We start from the raw sequence: 18,390 nt of genomic DNA, 5'->3' as shown, positions 1-18,390 counted from the left end.
GGAGCCCTGTCCAGAGCAGTCACAGGACAGGAGGCTGACATACTTGACAGGGACCTCCCCAGACACAGACAAAGGAGACCTGGAGCTAGCTGTAGCTCCATGGCAATGGGCCATCAGCCTGCCCCAGTTTTCCTGCTTCATCCATAGCAACATCATGGAGACTTGCTAAGTGCTCTGCTGACCTGACTCACCACCAGTAACACCATCTGACAGGCACCAGTATTCTCATTAAACCTTCCCCCATTTGGGGCATACATGCAGCCTTCTCCCCAAAATGCACATAAACCATTTTCCTAAGTCATTAGTTTGTCTTTCAGTTGTACCACGAGTTGACAGCAGGCTGAGGTAGCATTCCTTGGATCTACCCATTTATCCATTTGGGAAACCGAAAACCACCCTCTGAATCTGGCCCTCTCTCATCATCCACAATTTCACAGAACCATCAGCAGAGCCTTGGAGGGTTTGTATGGTTCTGTAGCATCTTGGGTTGGATTTCCTCCTGGAATAGTGTTTCGGACACTTCTAAAAAATCATGATGATAACAGTGGTCATAAAAATGACTTATTTAGCGCTTACTGTGTATCAGGAACTGTCCTATGCAATTTATTTCTACTAACTCACATAATTCTCATGACAGCCAAATTCCAGTAGGTACTATCTATGTCCCCCATCTTATAGAGGCTGAGTGGCCTGGTTGAGATCCTCAGTGGCAACTGCAGGGCTGGGATGGGATGGGAACTCAGTAGCTGAGCTCTCATCCTTGAATTTGGACACATTCTGCTTCTTGCAGCTTGTGCTCTACGTTCCCTGTATCGCCCTTGGCTGTCATGCTCTGAGTGCTTTTTTCTGCCTTGCTCCAGTTTTAGCCTCATTCTCCTTATTAAAAAGTATTTGGCCTTATCCTTCCCAGTTTTTCTTACTTTGAAGTTTAATTTAATCAGCAAAAGGCTGTTTTTTTGTAAACAGGTCTCAGCTGGCAGGCCTGTGCCTGATTGGCTTGAGCTGTCTGTTGAGGTTCCAAACTGTTTTCTTGCCACATGTCCCTTTCGCCTGATGTTCTTACACATTTGCGTTTGGCTCATCCAGAGCTGCGGGGTAGCTCCCTGATCCTTTGTATCCTCTTGTATGTTTTGTTGGGTCTGTTCATGATTATGGAGTCAGAATCAAATCCTCCAGAATTTGCCCTGCCTCCTGAGCTGTACTGAATTTCTTTAGCTCTGAGATCAGAACTAGCTCTACCTTGACTTTTATTTCTTCTGTTTCCCAAAAGCAGAGCGGCCTGTGCTTAACTTTGCTGAATTCCCTTTCCTGACTGTGACCAAGTGAAAAAATGATATGGTGAGTCATTGCTTCTCTGGTTTTTGTCACTGCCATACCAATGACTACTTCCTAGTCTGTCAGAATTAGAGTGAGAGTGATGGCCCCTTTCATGGCATCCTTCTGAGAGAAGAGCAAGTGGGGAGTGCTTTGTCTATAAGTATAGGTGACCAGCTGCCAGCACCCCGCCTCTCATCTCCATCACCAGTCACTACAGCCTCTGCTGGGCAAGGTCTGTCTGGAGCCTCCTTGAGGGTCCTGTTTACATTCTTGACTTGGTTAGGGTTTCTGGCCCCAGTTGCTCTTTCCCCCTCAATAGTCTGGGGTCTGGGTCCCCTAGTCCTCCAGCCCTCAGGAGATGAGATAAATGACTAGCTTTCTTTCCTGGATTGGCTGCACACTCTTTCCACTGGAGGGTTTTGCATCTGCTGTCAAATTTAAATCCTGGGACCCAATCCACCAAACCTAATTCTTTTCATCATATTTCTTGAGTTAAAATTTCAAGTAACCTTATTTCAAGTTACCATATGTTGGTGGCTCTCAGTGTGGAGTCTGAGCCACCATCAGTGGAAGGCTTGTTAGGGATGCAGATTCTCAGGTCCTTCTATAGATCTATTGACAGAAACTCTGGGAGTGGGCCTGGCTACCTGTCGGTTAACAAGATCCCAGGAGATCCTGGCACATTAGAACCACTGAATATGCTATAAAAATAATCATCTGATTTGTGACTTATTTCTGACTGGCTCTGTGAGAATGGCTGGTCCTCAGGTCATCTTTTGTTCTCCTTGACAACTTACTGGGCAGGTGCAGTTGAAATTTTTTCCCTCCCTGCTCTCAAGATTTAGTGTAAAGCTGTCTCCAAGTGGCTAGTTTGTGTTCCCTTCCCAGGAAGTGGATTAGGAGTTATGGAAGGGAAACTACTCCTGAGCCGTGTGTTGGGTGTAGGCCAGAGCACATTCATTACCTCCACAGTGCTAATTTCTGCTCTTAATGCCGTCAGGAATTCCTCTTGGAAATTATGTACTTATATTTCACCAAGCTCCTTCCTTCAGTGGTATTTAATTTCAAACACAGGTTAGCAGGCAGAAGTGCTGGCAGGATCCAGCATTTGACATCCATCCACATCAAGTGTAACCTTATTACTTATTCTCCACCATCTCTCAAGCCTGTTTTGTAATGAGCCACCTGGGCACGACACATCTGTGAAGCTTCTAGTCATGCACCAAACTAGTAACCCAATCTTGGGGCTTGAATGACTCTGAAACCCTTTCATATAATCCCTTTGCCTCTCCAAGTCCTACCTCCATCCTGCTGATAATATTATCTCAAGGTCACAAATACAGCACTCAGAAACATTCATGATGTCAGAAATGAACCACTTGAGAGTTTCCTGCTATTTCAATTTACCCCGAAATATATATAAATTATACAAACTTGTTCTGACAAGAAGGAGAATGTTAGCATATGCTAGGACCTTCCCCCAATATTTTATTACCTGAAAAATACTAGCACGGGTTATGTAAATTATGTAGTTATACACTATTAATAACGTGTGTGTGTGTATATGCGTGTGTGTGTGTGTGTGTGTGTGTGTAGTGTCTTAAGGAATGACGGATAACCCATAAAATGCTGGGGTTCAACAGCTGGCTGATGTTTATCATTAATATAGTTTTGTAGCTGAGCACCAATGATGGTTTTGGCCAGAATTCACCTAGTGCTTACTTACTACGGAGGAATTTATAGGCATTACTTCATCTAATCTTCTCAAGGCTTCTATAAGAGAGGTTCTAATTTCCCAATTTATAGATGGTAAGATCAGGTAACTTGCCCATGTGTTTGCTTGTAGCTCGTGGTGGTGCTGGGACCTGAACCCATGCTGCAAGTGACCAATCAATAACCCCCATACGAGAGCATTTCCCTTTTTTTCTCAGCTACCAAGCCTAACAAATTGTGTATCTTCATGTCTCTATGTAATAAGCATATAACGATCTTTTCCTCTCAAACAAAACAGTTCTATTTAAATGAAGACCAGAGTAAAACATGCCTGGGTAAAGGACAGATTTAAGCAACTTCTGCAGGAACTGATGCTGACAGAGTGGACAAGAAGAGTTCCTGGGAGGTGTCAGGGTTGAGTCAGAATTAGGTCAAGGTCAAGATCAAATCAAGGTGGGCCTGGATAAAGTCCATCATGGGCTACACCAAGGGTGGGCAAATGATTTAACCAGGGGAGAATGGAACACACACCAGGGTCCCAAACCAGCCTCTGACTTCCACCTCGTTGTCAGTGGAGCACCTGGCAGGTCAGACATTTGTCTCCCAGTGGGTCAATGCTCATGGCTCTAGAATGAAATCTCATCTTCAACACAGTGCTGCTTTACCACAGAGATGAGGAATCATGGGAGGACTGAGGCTCTGCCCCTCAACTAGTACTAAATAATTCATTCATCCATTCAAGCAACTTACTAACCCTCTTAAGCTCTGAGCATTGCCAGATACCCAAGCTTTCCCTGCCTACTTGGCACATTTCAGGTGCTCTACAGATTATCTGCTGAGTAAATGGCATCTTGACAAGGTCCTGCCCTTGAGGGGAAGAAAACAAGAAAAATAAGGGAGAACAATAAACAAAGGAATATACAGAGCCATACAGATGATTTAACAGGAGTGACAAAAGTGTCCTGCCCACACTTTGTATTTGGCCCAGGTGAGTTCATTGTTTGGCCACAGTAGACACATCAGAGGTGTCAGAGGTTACAACTTTGATTCTTGAATGGGAAGGCTAGCTTTTTACCCAGAAAATCTTAGATCTGGGCCCCAGACCACCTCTCATCTGTCCAGTCCCTGTAGCTTGGGCTATTGCTCATTTGGGTCTGAGTGAGAGACTGTGAGAGTGTGAGGGTCTCCCCCAGGCTCCTGGAGCCCATCACTGGCTAGCTGGGTGTCAAGAGTGAGCTGTCTTGGTATTCACAAGACAGCACCCCTGCAAGCACCTCTCCCTGCCCACCAACTCTCTGTACATACACAGGCCTCGTAGGAAGTCTCCTTCATATTTGAACCTCTTGTCTTAGATGCCGAAGTCCTGAATTTTAATTTCTTTTCCAGCACAAGTGCAGATAACATGAAGGACAAACATGAAAACTGACCAACTACAGGCCTTCCTCAACTTATTATGAAGTCACGTCCTGACAGACTACTGTAAGTTGAAAATATCTTAAGTTGAAAATACATTTAATATACCGAACCTACCGAACATCATAGCTTTGCCTAGCCCAGCCCACCTAAAGTGTGCTCAGAATGCTTACATTAGCCCACACTTGGGCAAAATCTAACACAAAGTCTATTTCATAATAAAGTGTTGAATGTCTCCTGCCATGTATTGATTACGGTACTGAAAGTGAAGAACAGAATGGCTGTACAGGTGCAGAATGGTTGAACGTTTATTGGTTCTTTATTCTCATGACGGTGTGGCTGACTAGGAGCTGGGGCTCACTGCTGCTGCCCAGCATCACCAGAGAGGATCCTATCATTAGCCTTGGAAAAGATCAAAAGTCAAAATTCAAAGTATGATTTCTATAGAAATCTGTGAAAGCAACACGTATAGGTGAAAAATCTTAAGTTGAACCATGGTAAGTTGGGGACCATCTGTATAGCATTGAGTGAAACTGTTCTAGTGTTTAATTTCAAAACTTCAAACCTTTGGCTGTGTGTTTCATTTCAAGAGAAGGGAGCCACCATGGCTTCCTTTCCATCCCACCCTGGGCTGAAGTCTGTTTTGAAGCCATCCACTGTCTTCTCTTGTTCTCCTTCTGAGTATCTATTTAAAGGTGCCCTGGTCAGAACGGGTTCTTCTTCATGTCATGGTAGAAGCTGGTTGTACTATTTTTTTTTTTTTTTTAATGGGAATGGTGTAGCAGGAAACATGCAAGATTTAAGGTACGAAAACCTGGCTTGAGTTCTGCTTGCTACCAGTGGTATGATCTTGGGTAAGTTACTTCTCAAAGTCTTCAGTTGTAAAATGGAGTGACTACACCAACTTCCCCATCCTTCTCTCCCTTCTTGCCTTACTGCTCCCAGGTAAGAATGGACTGGACCACTGCTACCCTGCTTTGGATTTCAGCCACTGCCATAATTCACACCTTAGCAAGAAGAACACAAGTTCTCAGTTCTAAGATCCTCTGCCTTTGGGTATAAAATGTAGTGATTCGACATTCTGTACATTACTCACTGCTCACCACTTTAAGTGTTGTAAACATCTGTCACCACACGACATTATTATGATATTATTGACTATATTCCTATGCTGTACTTTTCATCTTCATGACTTATTTATTTTAAAACTGGAAGTTTGTACCTCTCAATCTCCTTAGTGATTTTACCTATCCTCCTCACTCTTCTCCCCTCTTGCAAAGACCAGTTTGTTCCTTATGTTTATGAGTCTATTTCTGTTTTATTGTCTGTTTGCGAATGGGTATGGAGTTTCTCCTTTTTGCAATGTTGAAACTGTTCTTCAATTGGGATGATGGTTGCATAACTCTGTGAGTATAACTAAAACTTTAAATGGGTGAATTGTAAATGGCATGTGAATTATAACTCAATAAAGCTGTTTAAAAAAAGACTCTGCTTTTACAATAAATTCACTTTCAAATATTCTTTTGAGAGGGAAAGAAGTTTCCCTGGGATTTATAGGAACAGACTGAATTGTCAGTAGGGAAGTAGAAGGACAGAGTTTAAGCTGAATAGAGTTTAAGCAGCAGCTGATGAGATCACTGGACCCAGAGACATTTCTTTTCAGCCATCACACCTGATCCGGTTACACTCCAGGAATTGGCACTTGTGCTGGTATAGTTTGGGGTTAAAATAACCAGGAGAAGCCTGGGTTTGGTAACACATTGTACCACACCCATCACTAAAAGTTTGGAAAAAAATCTCTCATGCTTTGAGAATCGTACAGTTGCTGATGTTGAAAGTTCACATCCAAAAGTAACATTCTCATTGGGCTGCCTTTCTTACTGGGACACAGGAACTTCCCAGTACAGTAGTCTTCTTGTTAATAGACTTGCCGGCTCTCACACTAGCTGGACAGTGTCAACTGGATGGTTTTCCTTAGTCTCACTTTGGTCACGACATCAACATGTCCCTATGTTTTTGGGGTGGAAGACGTCTGCTGTTTCCGCCTGCTTGCTGTTGTGTTCCTTCTTTGGTTTTCCTTTGGGTGTCTACACCATGTCCCTGCAGAGCATGTGAATCAAACCAGGCTAATCAGGCCTTCTTGGGGGAATGTGGATTCAAGTGGAGTGGCTCCTGGAGGAGTGGCAGTGAGCTCACAATGCCCTGTGGAGCCTGTCCCCGGGAGCTGGCTCTGAGATCCCCTCTCCAAGACATGCTTTTCAGCATGTGGGGGGGGGGGGGCTACTCCACATCCTTTCTATATACTCCAATATTTTTGGTACATTGGTAGATTCAGTTCCTGTTGTCTGGAACCAAAGAACCTTGATGCACATGTTTCTTGAGTCTAGCTACACTAAAGACAAGGTCGAGTGTGTTTGAGAAGCTGGTGGTCCCAGGTCACCTCTGTTGTATTCAAGAGAAAGAGGTCTGAGTACTGAGTGTACTTTTCTAGTAGAGGTGTAGGGTCACCCTGTGCAGTTCACCTTGCAGGGTGGTGGCCCCTTGAGCCTTCTGCCAGGAGCATCTGTCTCTAGAAGCTCTAGGAAGGGGAGTTTTCAAGATCAAAATTCTCTTGGGGAAACAGCCCAATCATAGTGTTCTCATAGCAATTCACAGTGTACAGTGGCACATCAAAAGTGCAGTGGATAGGGACCATGCAATAATGAGCCCCATGTGGCTCTGTGTGACATATCATTTCCCCTTCTGATGTGACCATGAAGTTCTTCCTCCCTCTAAATTTGCCCTGAGGGATCCCTGGGTGCGCAGCGGTTTGGTGCCTGCCTTTGGCCCAGGGCGTGATCCTGGAGACCCGGGATCGAGTCCCGCGTCGGGCTCCCAGTGCATGGAGTCTGCTTCTCCCTCTGCCTGTGTCTCTGCCTCTCTCTCTCTCTCTCTGTGACTATCATAAAAAAAATTTTTTTTTTTGCCCTGAGCCCTGCTTTGGGAAGTGTTGCTGGGAGCAGCACCAATGTGTACATATGGCCAAGACCCAGCCAGCTGGCTGGTGGGAGGGTTTCAGGACTTGCTATCTCAAAGACTGAGAAGCGATGACACTCAGAGGCAAGACTTGTACTCTTACCTTAAGAGAATCATGAGCCCCCATGGAAGGGAATACCACAGCCAGGCTTGGAATGAAGGACACTGTGTCACATACTATTGCTAGGATCTGAACTGGCATTTGTGGCCTTGGCCGAAAAAAAGCCTGATATATTTCAACTGTGAACCCTTTCCTTTGACATTTGATGCTGTTCTCTAAGACCCTCTCAGGGAAGGTTCCAGTCAGAATGGGGGAAAGGGCCAGGTGTGACTTCATACTGCACTGACCCCCTCCACCCATTCTCCATCCTGCTCCCTCATGTGACCAACATCTACTTGCTCTCTGTATTCCACCAGGATGAAAACCTCTCTCCAAAAAGGACCCCATAACTCATTCCAACACAGTAAGTTAAAAAAAGGTAAAATTTCTTCCTTCCCAGGGCAATGAAATCCTTCATTCCATCCCTTCCTTGACACAATGGCCCCTTAACCTAACTGTGCAGGCATGCAGAGCTGGAAGGCCAGCTTCCTTGGAGTAGGAGAAACTGGTATGTCTTCTAGCTAACTCTCCCTGTTCTCAGGAAGCACAAGAATAATGCTGTATACCACAGGGACACCCTAAGCACTTGAGATATTTGTAAAAAGACTCATTTTCAAAAGTGCAATAAGGCTGAGCAAAGGCCAGGCATGCAGGCACACAGCATCACTTTCGGTGGTCAGAAATAAACTAAGTTCCATGGTGCTGCTTCTCACAGATACCTTTTAGAAGGCTTATAGATCCAGCCTATGTAGGGTCTTTCTAGAAAGGTGCAAGTGGTTTCTCAGGGACAGATGCAAAATGCCACCATAAGGCAGTAGTTGTTTAAACAATTTAATATGAATGCTGGGATATTTCCTGAGCATATGCATTACTCTAGTCTAGCAAGAACGATCCTGTCTTAAAAAAAAAAAAAAAAAAAAAGAATGAAAAAAAAATAAAAAGAATGATCCTGTCTTTGTATGAAGGAGGCCTGACCATAGCTTCTGTCAAGTTTCTTTCTTTTTTTTTAATTTTTACACCTTTACATTTTTACATCTCTGTGTATGATGTAATGATTTGATATCTGCTGTTTCAAAATGTTCATGGCAGGAAGTCGGGCTAACATCTGTCACTATGTGTGGCTATAGAACTCTTTTTCTTGTCATGAGAACTTTTAAGATTTACTCTCTTAACAACTTTAAGATATGTGATACAGTATTATTAACTGTATTAATAATGTGCCATGCTGTACATTATATCCCCAGGTACCCCAAGTGTGTACCTTTTGACTTCCTTTACACATTTCACCCACCCTTCCACCCCTGCCTCTAGCAAGCACCAATCTGATCTCTATAAACATGTTCTTTAGTTTTTGTTCTTGTTTTAGATTCCACATAGATGAGATCATACAGTATTTATCTCTCTGACTTATTTCATTTCACATAATGCTCTCAAGGTTCATCCATGTTGTTACGAATGGCAAGATTTCATTCTTTTTTTATAGCTGGTAATATTCCATTACATATATTTTTTCTGTATAGATTAATTTTTTAAATTTATTCATCTGCCAATGGAAGCTTAGGTTGTTTCCATATCTCAGCTATTCTAAATAATGCTGCAATGACCAGTGAGGTCCATATATCTTTTTGAGTGTTATCATTTTCTTTGGAAAAATACCTAGAAGTGAAATTGCTGGATCATACGTCACTTCTGGTTTTTTTTTTAGGAGCCTCCCTACTATGTTTTGTAGTGGCTGTACCAATTTACAGTCCTGCCAACAGTACGCAAGGGTCCCCTTTTCTCCGTATCCTCACCAACACTTTTTATTTGTCTTTTTGATAATCCCCATTCTAACAGGTGTAAGGTGATATCTCATTGTGGTTTATTTTTATTTTTAGATTTTAAAAAAATTTATTCAGAGAGAGAGAGGCAGAGACACAGACAGAGACACAGGCAGAGGGAGAAGCAGGCTCCATGCAGGGAGCCCGACATGGGACTTGATCCCGGGCCTCCAGGATCATACCCCGAGCTGCAGGCAGCGCTAAACCTCTGCGCCACGGGGGCTGCCCCTCATTGTGGTTTTGATTTGCATTTCCCCGGTAATTGGTGGGTGTTGAACATCTTTTAAAGTGCCTGTTGGTCATCTGTTTATCTTTGGAAAACTGTCTACTCAGATCCTCTGCCCATTTTTTAACAAGACTGTTCTTGCTATTGAGTTGTAGGAGCTCTTTATGTTTTGGATATTAACCTCTTATCAGAGATATGATTTGCAAATATCTTCCCCATTCAGTAGGTTGCCTTTTCATTTTTTGATGGTTTCCTTTGCTGTGCAGAAACTTTTTAGTTTAGTATAGTTCCACTTATTTATTTTTGCTTTTGTTGCTTTTGCTTTTGGTGTCAAATCCAAAAAATCATCACCAATACTGACTGTACATAGTTTGCTTAGCTGATGTTTTTTTTTTTTCTACATTTATGGTTTCAGATCTTACGCTCCAGTCTTTACCCCATTTTGAGTTCTTTTTTGTATGTGTATAAGATTGTGGTAGTATGAACATCTTACCATTATTAATTCTTCCAATCCATTGTAATAGCATATCTTTCCATTTATTTATGTCTTCTTCAGTGTCTTACAGTTTTCTGTATATTGGTCTTTTATCTCCTTAAATGTATTCCTAGGTATTTATCATTTTGATGCAATTGTAAATGAGATTTAAAAATTTTTTTTCTGATAGTTATTAGTATAGAAATGCAAGACTTTTGTATATTAATTGTGTATCCTGCAACTTTACTGAATTCATTTATTCAGTTTTTTTGATGGAGTCTTTAGGATTTTCTATATATAGTATCGTGTCATCAGCAAACAGTGACAGTTTTACTTCTTTTATAATTTGGATGCCTTTTATTTTTTTTCTTGAGTAATTTTGCTCTGGCTAGGATTTCCAATACTATGTTGAATAAAAGTAGGGGGAGTGGGCATCATTTTCTTATTCCTGATCTCAGAGAAAAAGCTTTCAGCTTTTTACCACTGAGTATGTCAAGATCTATTTTAATTGTCTCAACAGTATGTAAGGTTTGCTCATTCATTTCCTAGTGTGTTTGGGGAATGGCAGCTATGCTGGGTATACACCTTGCTAGAAAGCTCTCCAGAGGAAAGGCATGGAGGATACAGGGAGGCTTGGGAGACAGCCAAGTTTGGTTGAATAAACCCATCAAATTCTCTGTCCTAAGAATCCTAAGAATACAATTGTTCATAGTATTCCTTTACAACCTCTTTCATTTCTAATTTTAGTTGTTTGAGTCTTCTCTCATTTTTTCTTGGTTGATATAGCTAAATAGCATTTTTTTTTGTTCTCTTCATATATGATCAACATTTGTTTTTACTGATTTTTCTCTATTGCTTTCTTATTCTTTATTACAAATTTCCCCCTAAGCCATAAAATTTCCCCTAAGGACTGCTTTGGTTGCAATGTCTAACTTTGATATGTTAAACCCTCATTTTCATTCATCTGAAAGTATCTTCTAGATTGTCTTAAGATTTCTCTTTGATCCAACTGTTATTTAGGAAGTGTGTGTGTGTGTGTGTGTGTGTTAATTTCCATCACTGTAAATTTCTGTTGTTGATTTCTAATTTTATTCCATTAAGCTCAGAGAATATAGTTTGCATTATTTCAGTCCTTTTACATTCATTGAGGCTTATTTAATGGCCTAGATGATGGTCTATCCTGGGGAATGTTTCACACATACATAAGAAGAATGTATATTCTGCTTTTATTGGGTAGAGGGCTCTGTAGCTATCTCTGAGGTCAAGTAAATTTATGGTATTGCCCAAGTCTTAAGCTTCCTTGTTGATTTTTCTAGTTAAAAAAATCCATTATTGAAAATTGAGCATTAAAGTCTCTGTGATGATTGAACTACTTTTCTCTTCATACTATATATTCTAGGGCTCTGTTATTAGGTACATACATGTTTATGTAATTGTTATTTCTTTGATGGACTGTCCTATTATTATAAAATATTCCTTTTTATCACTAGCAATTTTTTTCTTTTAAAATCTATTTTATCTGGTATTTGTATAGATAATTCCAATTTTTTATGTTTTCTTATTGCATGAAACATTTTTTCCCATCATTTACTTTTGAATGTCTTCTTTTTTTAATAGAGAGAGGATGCATGCACAAACACATATGAACGGGTGTGGGGAGGAGCAGAGGTAGAGGGAGAAAGAATCTTAAGAGAATCTCCATGCTGGGCATGGAGCCTGATGTAGGGCTTGATCTCAAGACCCTGAGATCATGACCTGAGCCAATATGAAGAGTCAGATGCTTAACCAACCGAGCCACCCAAGCACCCCAGGAATCTGAGTGTATTTATATATAAATGTGCACCTATACGGAGAAAAGAATAACACTTTCTAGTCAAAATCACTCCTATCTGTGCACTATTCATTCCTATAAGAGAGCCAGCCAGCACAGGGCTCTGCCAGCAGTGACCTTCATTAGCCTCCAGGGTGAAGGGGCTAATAGGCTAATACTCTGGGAAGCTGCCACCAAACATACCCCAAGCTCAGTTCTGAAATATCCCTAGAGATTCTATAAGTCAGGAATACTTCATTGTCCATCCCCACTGTAAAGCCATTCCTTCTTGATCTAATAGTCCTCCCCACCCAGAACCTGGAGAATACATATTTCCCCTTCATTTCCAAAAGATCACTATGATCTTGGTTATACTTGTTTTTATCCCTCAGACTGAGTTTCAACTTTTCCATTTACTTTTCATTTTTTGTAATTGTGACATAAAAATCGAATACAAACACTAAGTGCCCAATGCTCTTTATACTTTATGACTCAGAAAAGTCAGAAAGACAGAAGGGTCTCTTAATGGATCTCAGGGTCTACAAGCAAAGCATTTCTCGACAGGAGAAATCTGTTACCTGTGAAACTGGTATCTGGGGATTCTCTTGTCCTCTATAATGATCAAAGTTGGGGCGGGGGAGTTCAAATGGTTGAAGGGTTAAGTATGGCAGAAAAGAAGAAAACAGAATTTTCAAATTCAAAACAACACTCTGAAATGCTTTCTCTTTCTCCATCTGGAATGTTTCCTAACTTAAACAAGTCACTAAAGGTTTCAAAACTTTCCCATTTAATTTAAATATGAGCGAAGTTCTGGAATTTGAGTAGTGCTGGAAAAAAGATCTGGAATCCAACTAAATTTCTCCTCACTACTCCTATCCCATTGATAAGGCACATAATAGACCAATAATGCTATTTGTCATCTTCCCCTCTCAGGCACTAATTTCTTTATGGCTAGTGGGGTGCCCCTCATCCCAGATCTGGGGCCATATGTCCAAGTGTCTGAAGACTGGGCCAAGCCCAAAAGAGAGGAACCTTACTCTGGAGATCCCCAGTCTATCACTGTTGACTTGTAGGACATACCACCTTAGGCCTTGCCCTCCTGCCAGGAGAGCATTCCAGCAATGGATTCCTGTTCTGCCAGAGGAGGCAGGTAGTACCAAAGGTGGCCTCCTCCAGCCTCTTGCATCTAGGGCCTGGTAGACAGAGGTGTGGCAATTAGATTTACCTATTTTATTTTCAAGGAAAGCATGAAATTGAAAAGCTTTAAGTTTTAGACTAACTAGAAATGGATGAAACAATGGCATCTTTTCAGATTTTGGCTGTACCTAGAGATCATATGTTCTAGGTTTCATTCTTAAGTCATGATCTCACACACACACACACACACACACACACACGCACACACACACACAGAACATGCTTTAATAAAAACATGAGGGATTCCATTCCATTTTAATGCAAACAAGGCACACCTGGTTAAGATAATGAACAAAGAAGACAAATTTAAAATCCAAATATACTTCCTTACAGATGACTATTCAATTCAATTGGCACTACAATATTAAATATTCTTTTATAAATCACTCTAATTCAATGTATAGTACAGTATGTACTGCCTGGAAAGAAATTCAAATCATAAATACAATGGGAAACATCTAATAGCTTGGAATGGCCTTTTCAAGTAGCCAATAAGCTCTAAGAGACTGCAAGAATATTAAATCTGGTTCCAGAATGAGCCCATCTCCCTGTCATTCCCCACCTCCATGCTCCAGCATTATCCAGGACTGGGTCTTAAGGAGCTGGCACACAGTGTTACTCTTTGGATGCCAAATGATGGTGGGGCCTCTTCCCTGTAGACTGTGGTCAGCAAGGTGAAGGCTGCTGGCCACAGTCATAACAGCTGAGCTGATCTGTGATTTCTGCCTCTCCTGCCAATGTTGGAGCCAGGTTTGCTGATGTGTTTGTATTGGTGTGCAAGATGCTGGAGAGAGGCCATCTGTCCTGTGTGTCAGATTCCAGATTCCATATGGTTATGGCAGGGCTTGGGAGAAGTATCCACAGAGCTAGGGGCAGGATTAGAATAAAGAGGTGCTAATGGTGTGCAGTTGGGAAGGTAAAGGAAACTGTCGGGAACTTGATGGAAAAAGAGGGTTGAAGAAAATTAAAAGGAGATCAGGGGAAATAAAGAAAAATATGAGGGAAAAGACAAACATGGCTGTTGTTTTAAAGGTCAAAGGGTAACAATAATATAGAAAGGCTCTTTTGCCTTGCCGTATTCAACAGTGAATTGCATTCTGGCTTCTTCAATAAAATTTACACCATTGCGTTCTTGGGTTCTCCTTCCAAGTTACAGGCTCTGTCTTCTAGGCATGCCCACCCCACCAGGAGCAGCCATTTATCCCCCAGACCCTACACATCTCCATGCCCACCCCCTTTATCAATGTTTAGGTTTCACTCATAGATTAAATCTCTTTCTGATTATCTAGCAGGAATTTTCTCAGGCCAATCTCCTCACTTTTCTTCACCTACTAGCCTAAGCCCATATAACTATATGTTCTAAAGAAAGACTCAGGTCAACTAGGTCATGCTATGCAATAATCCAAGTTTTATTGTTCAAATATATGTATGTGCACATATACATATGCATATATATACCTTTACGTGATACATGCATATTGTGTATATATATGTGTATATACATACGTATGTGTTTGTCTATGTGTTTAAACATAAATAAATACAACCAAGACTTGATCTACCAGATCACACATTTCTTCAGCCAAACAATACTCTTTGATGACCCATGATACTTCATTTTCATGTGTTCACTTTAAGAAACAGTATGAGGTCAGGTGGTAAAAGATAAACAACTAAACAAGCAACAAACAAAACCAGACTAGAGAGGCAACTAAGCATTTCTTTTTCCCCTTGGCTCTGAGACAAATTTCAGGTGCTGTCTTCTATAAATTTCATTTTATCCTCTGCTTTTAGAAATTCCACTCATCTTTTAAGACTGATTAGTATGATTTTACAGAGTCAGGGAGGGTATGGAAGGATGTGGGTCAAGAAGGAAAAGCAGATGATCCAGAAAGGTAGGTCAGAAAGGAGGGGAGGGAGAAAGCTGGTATCTATCAATTTTCATGAGAGCAAAGACCTTGCATGTCTTTCTCACCTCTAAATACCTTGGTAGCCAGAACAGGGCCTGGTGAACGGGAAAGTACATGTTGGATGAAGGATATCACTGATGTTATGCTGTGTGCTCAGAGTCATGCTAGATGCTTTTAAAAAGAGTAATGGGGGGAGCCTGGGTGGCTCAGCGGTTGAGTGTCTGCCTTCGGCTCAGGTCATGATCCCAGGGTCCTGGGATTGAGTCCCTTATCAGGTTCCCTGCAGGAGCCTGCTTCTCCCTCTGTCTGTGTCTCTGCCTCTCTGTGTGTTTCTCATGAATAAATAAATAAAATCTTAAAAATAAATAAATAAAACGGGTAGTGGACAACTGGACAATAAAAAGTAACTCAGTTTAATGACATGTGCTTCTTTGTATAAGAGTGTACATTTCCTGAGGTAGTACCTTTAGAGCTTGGGCTTGTGCTGAGATTGTGGTTCCAACATCTCTGAGGGGGCAGCCTGGGTGGCGCAGTGGTTTAATGCCGCCTGCAGCCCAGAGCGTGATCCTGGGGACCCTAGATTGAGTCCCGCGTCAGGCTCTCTGTGTGATGCCTGCTTCTCCCCCTGCCTGTGTCTCTGCCTCTCTCTCTGTATAGATGAATAAATGAAAAATCTTAAAAAAAAAAAAAAAAGTCCAACATCTCTGAGGGTAAGACAAGGGTAAGTGATAATTTAAGGCAGGACCAGCAAAGGATGGCTCATGGGCCAAGTCTGGCCTACAGACTGTTTTTGTGCAATGGGGGAGTTAAAAATGGTTTTTACATTTTAAAAAAGGGTTATAAACAAAACAAAGAGAAACAGACATCAGAAACCATATGCGGCCTGTAAAACCCAACATACTTATTATCTAGCCCTTTACAGAGAAGGTTTGCTGACCCTTATTCTAAGGAGACACTGAGAATGTGCTTCTGAACTTACTTGCAGTCTAAAATGTGTTTGGATTGAACCTGTGTTCAACCATGGTTAAGACTGCAGACCTGTGGTCTGTCAGAATGCTCTGTGAGCAATCTGGAGTTCCCCCTCCGTCCCCCACCCTCACACTCAGTAGTCTTCATCGAAGCTTAGAGACGCTCTGTAGTACTGCTTTGAAGAGTTTGTACCTTTGTGGTTTTATTTTATTTTTAAAAGATTTTATTTATTTATTTATTTATTTATTTATTTATTTATTTATTTATTCATTCATTCATTCATTCATTCATTCATTCATGAGACACAGAGAGAGAGAGGCAGAGACATAGGCAGAGGGAGAAGCAGACCCCCCTTGGGGAGCCTGATGTGGGACTCCATCCCAGGACCCCAGGATCATTACCTAAGCCAAAGGCAGACGCTCAAACACTGAGCCACCCAGGTGTCCCAATACCTTTGTTAATTCATGCTTGGTGATGTGACTTTTTTGGAGGTGTTTTCTTACACGATTTTCTGTGTAGTTCTACAGTGCAACAAAGTCCCCATCTAGAAAAATCCATGTGTGGCAAAATCATAAAGCTGCTGCTTTGTCCTACATGGTATAATAATTAGAGAGCTTTGTCATGGAGCTTTAAATTCATCTGGAATTGAGTGAACTCCTCAAGATGTGACCTAATCACCTCTCATCTGTCTTTCACTAAACCTGGGAGACTTTTGGTCATTGTCTCTGATTATTTTCTGCTCTATTCTTCCCTTGCTCCTCTTCTCCAACTCTAATTACACTTATGTTAGAATGTTGGATATTATCCCACAGATCACTGAGTCTCTGTCATTGTCAACAATCTCTTTTTTCCATTTTCCAGACTGGATCATTTCTATTCTTCTACTTTCAAATTGGTCTTTTCTTCATCATCTGCTCTTAGGCCTATTTTTTAAAAAATTTCATATACTATGTTTTTTGGTCCTAAAATTTGGTTCATTTTTAGAGTGTTTCTTTTTTGTGCGTAGATTTCCTATGTGTTCATTGATTGTGATTATATTTTTTCTATGTCTTTGAGAATAATTATAATAGCTGCTTCAAAATTCTTGTCTGCTAATCTCAATACATGTGTCATTTTAGAGTCAGTTTCCATTAATGTATGGGTCACATTTCTCTGTTTTTTTTTTCTTATGTCTTTGACTGTATCCTGAACATTGTGAGTGCTATGTTAACCTATAGCAGTGCCATTCAATAGAATTAAGATGTGGGCCACATATGTAATTCTAATTTTCTACTACCCATATTAAAGATTAAAAAGAAACTGGTGAATTTAATTGTAATAACATATTGCATTTGACCTGGTAAGTTCAAAGCATAGTTATTCCAACATGTAATCAGTATTAAATATCACTAAGATATTTTATAATCTCTTTCTGTACTAAATCTTTGAAATCAGGAGTATATTTTTACTTTTATAGCACATCTCAGTTTGGACTAGCTAGTGGCTACCAAATACTGTACATGATCAGCATAGTTAAGAGTACTATTAGTGAAGAATATTGAGGGTTGGTCCAATAAAAGCAACCCCATCATTATGGAATCCTGGGTCGTTTTTAAACTTTATTCCTTAATCCATTCCTTGGGCCTACTGTGGTGTGAGGGAGGGCAGAGTGCACTCTTCCCCATCATATATGTGTCTTGATTCAATTAGCTCAACTCTGATTTCATGTTTTATGTTATTTGGTTTATGTCCATAACTTAAATATTTGGACACTAAGATAGTTTTAAAACATAAACAATTTGAAAATATGATTCTTGAATGGATCCCTAAGGTCTTTCTTGCTCAGTCATGCAAGAGAACATGCTGACCTCCCCTCTTCTAGATTCACTCATCCTACTTTCTAATATGTTACAGAGCTGGGCTGTTTTATCTTTGAATATTCACAGTGGCAAGACCTTCCTTCTTTGACCCCAGGTGTGTGTGGTTGACCCATTCATCAATTCATGAGACTGTGGGCTGGCCGCTCATAGCCAAGATGTTCAAGAAGGCTTCCTAAAGTGAGCTGTTCCTCATAGCCTTCAATGTTAGGGTAGCATCTTATTCTTTTGATTAAACTGAAGTATAATTAATATATAGCATTATATTAGTTTCACATGTACAACATAATGATTAAGTAATTTTATATATTACTCAATGTTCACCACATTAAGTGTACCCATCATCTGTCTTCAAACAACACTGCTACCATCTTATTGACTATATTCCCTATGCTGTCTCTCTCATCTCCATGACTTATTTATTTTGTGACTGAAAGATACACTCTTAACCCCCTTCACACATTTCACCCATCCTCCCACCCACCTTCATTATTATTTTGCTAAGGACCACATACAACTAATGAAATAAGTCTTGCTTCTTGCTTTTCTATTTTCCTTCTCCTACTCAC

The 18,390-nt window shown here is 40.9% G+C and overlaps 1 protein-coding gene and 1 long non-coding RNA gene across 2 annotated transcripts in view; one reads left to right on the top strand and one right to left on the bottom strand.

The window, feature by feature from the left end:
- Positions 1–18,390, bottom strand: part of ADAMTS17 (ADAM metallopeptidase with thrombospondin type 1 motif 17) — a 338,281-nt gene that overhangs the window by 46,182 nt on the left and 273,709 nt on the right. The window lies entirely within an intron of this gene.
- LOC119871195 lies at positions 3,846–5,870 on the top strand. Its single transcript, XR_005356925.1, has 3 exons — positions 3,846–4,018; positions 4,417–4,509; positions 5,389–5,870. It is a non-coding gene; the product is annotated as an uncharacterized LOC119871195 (long non-coding RNA).

The sequence above is a fragment of the Canis lupus genome, chromosome 3 (assembly GCF_011100685.1).
Source record: "Canis lupus familiaris isolate Mischka breed German Shepherd chromosome 3, alternate assembly UU_Cfam_GSD_1.0, whole genome shotgun sequence".
NCBI classification, from domain to species: domain Eukaryota; kingdom Metazoa; phylum Chordata; class Mammalia; order Carnivora; family Canidae; genus Canis; species Canis lupus.
This window is presented reverse-complemented; position numbering and strand designations above follow the sequence as displayed.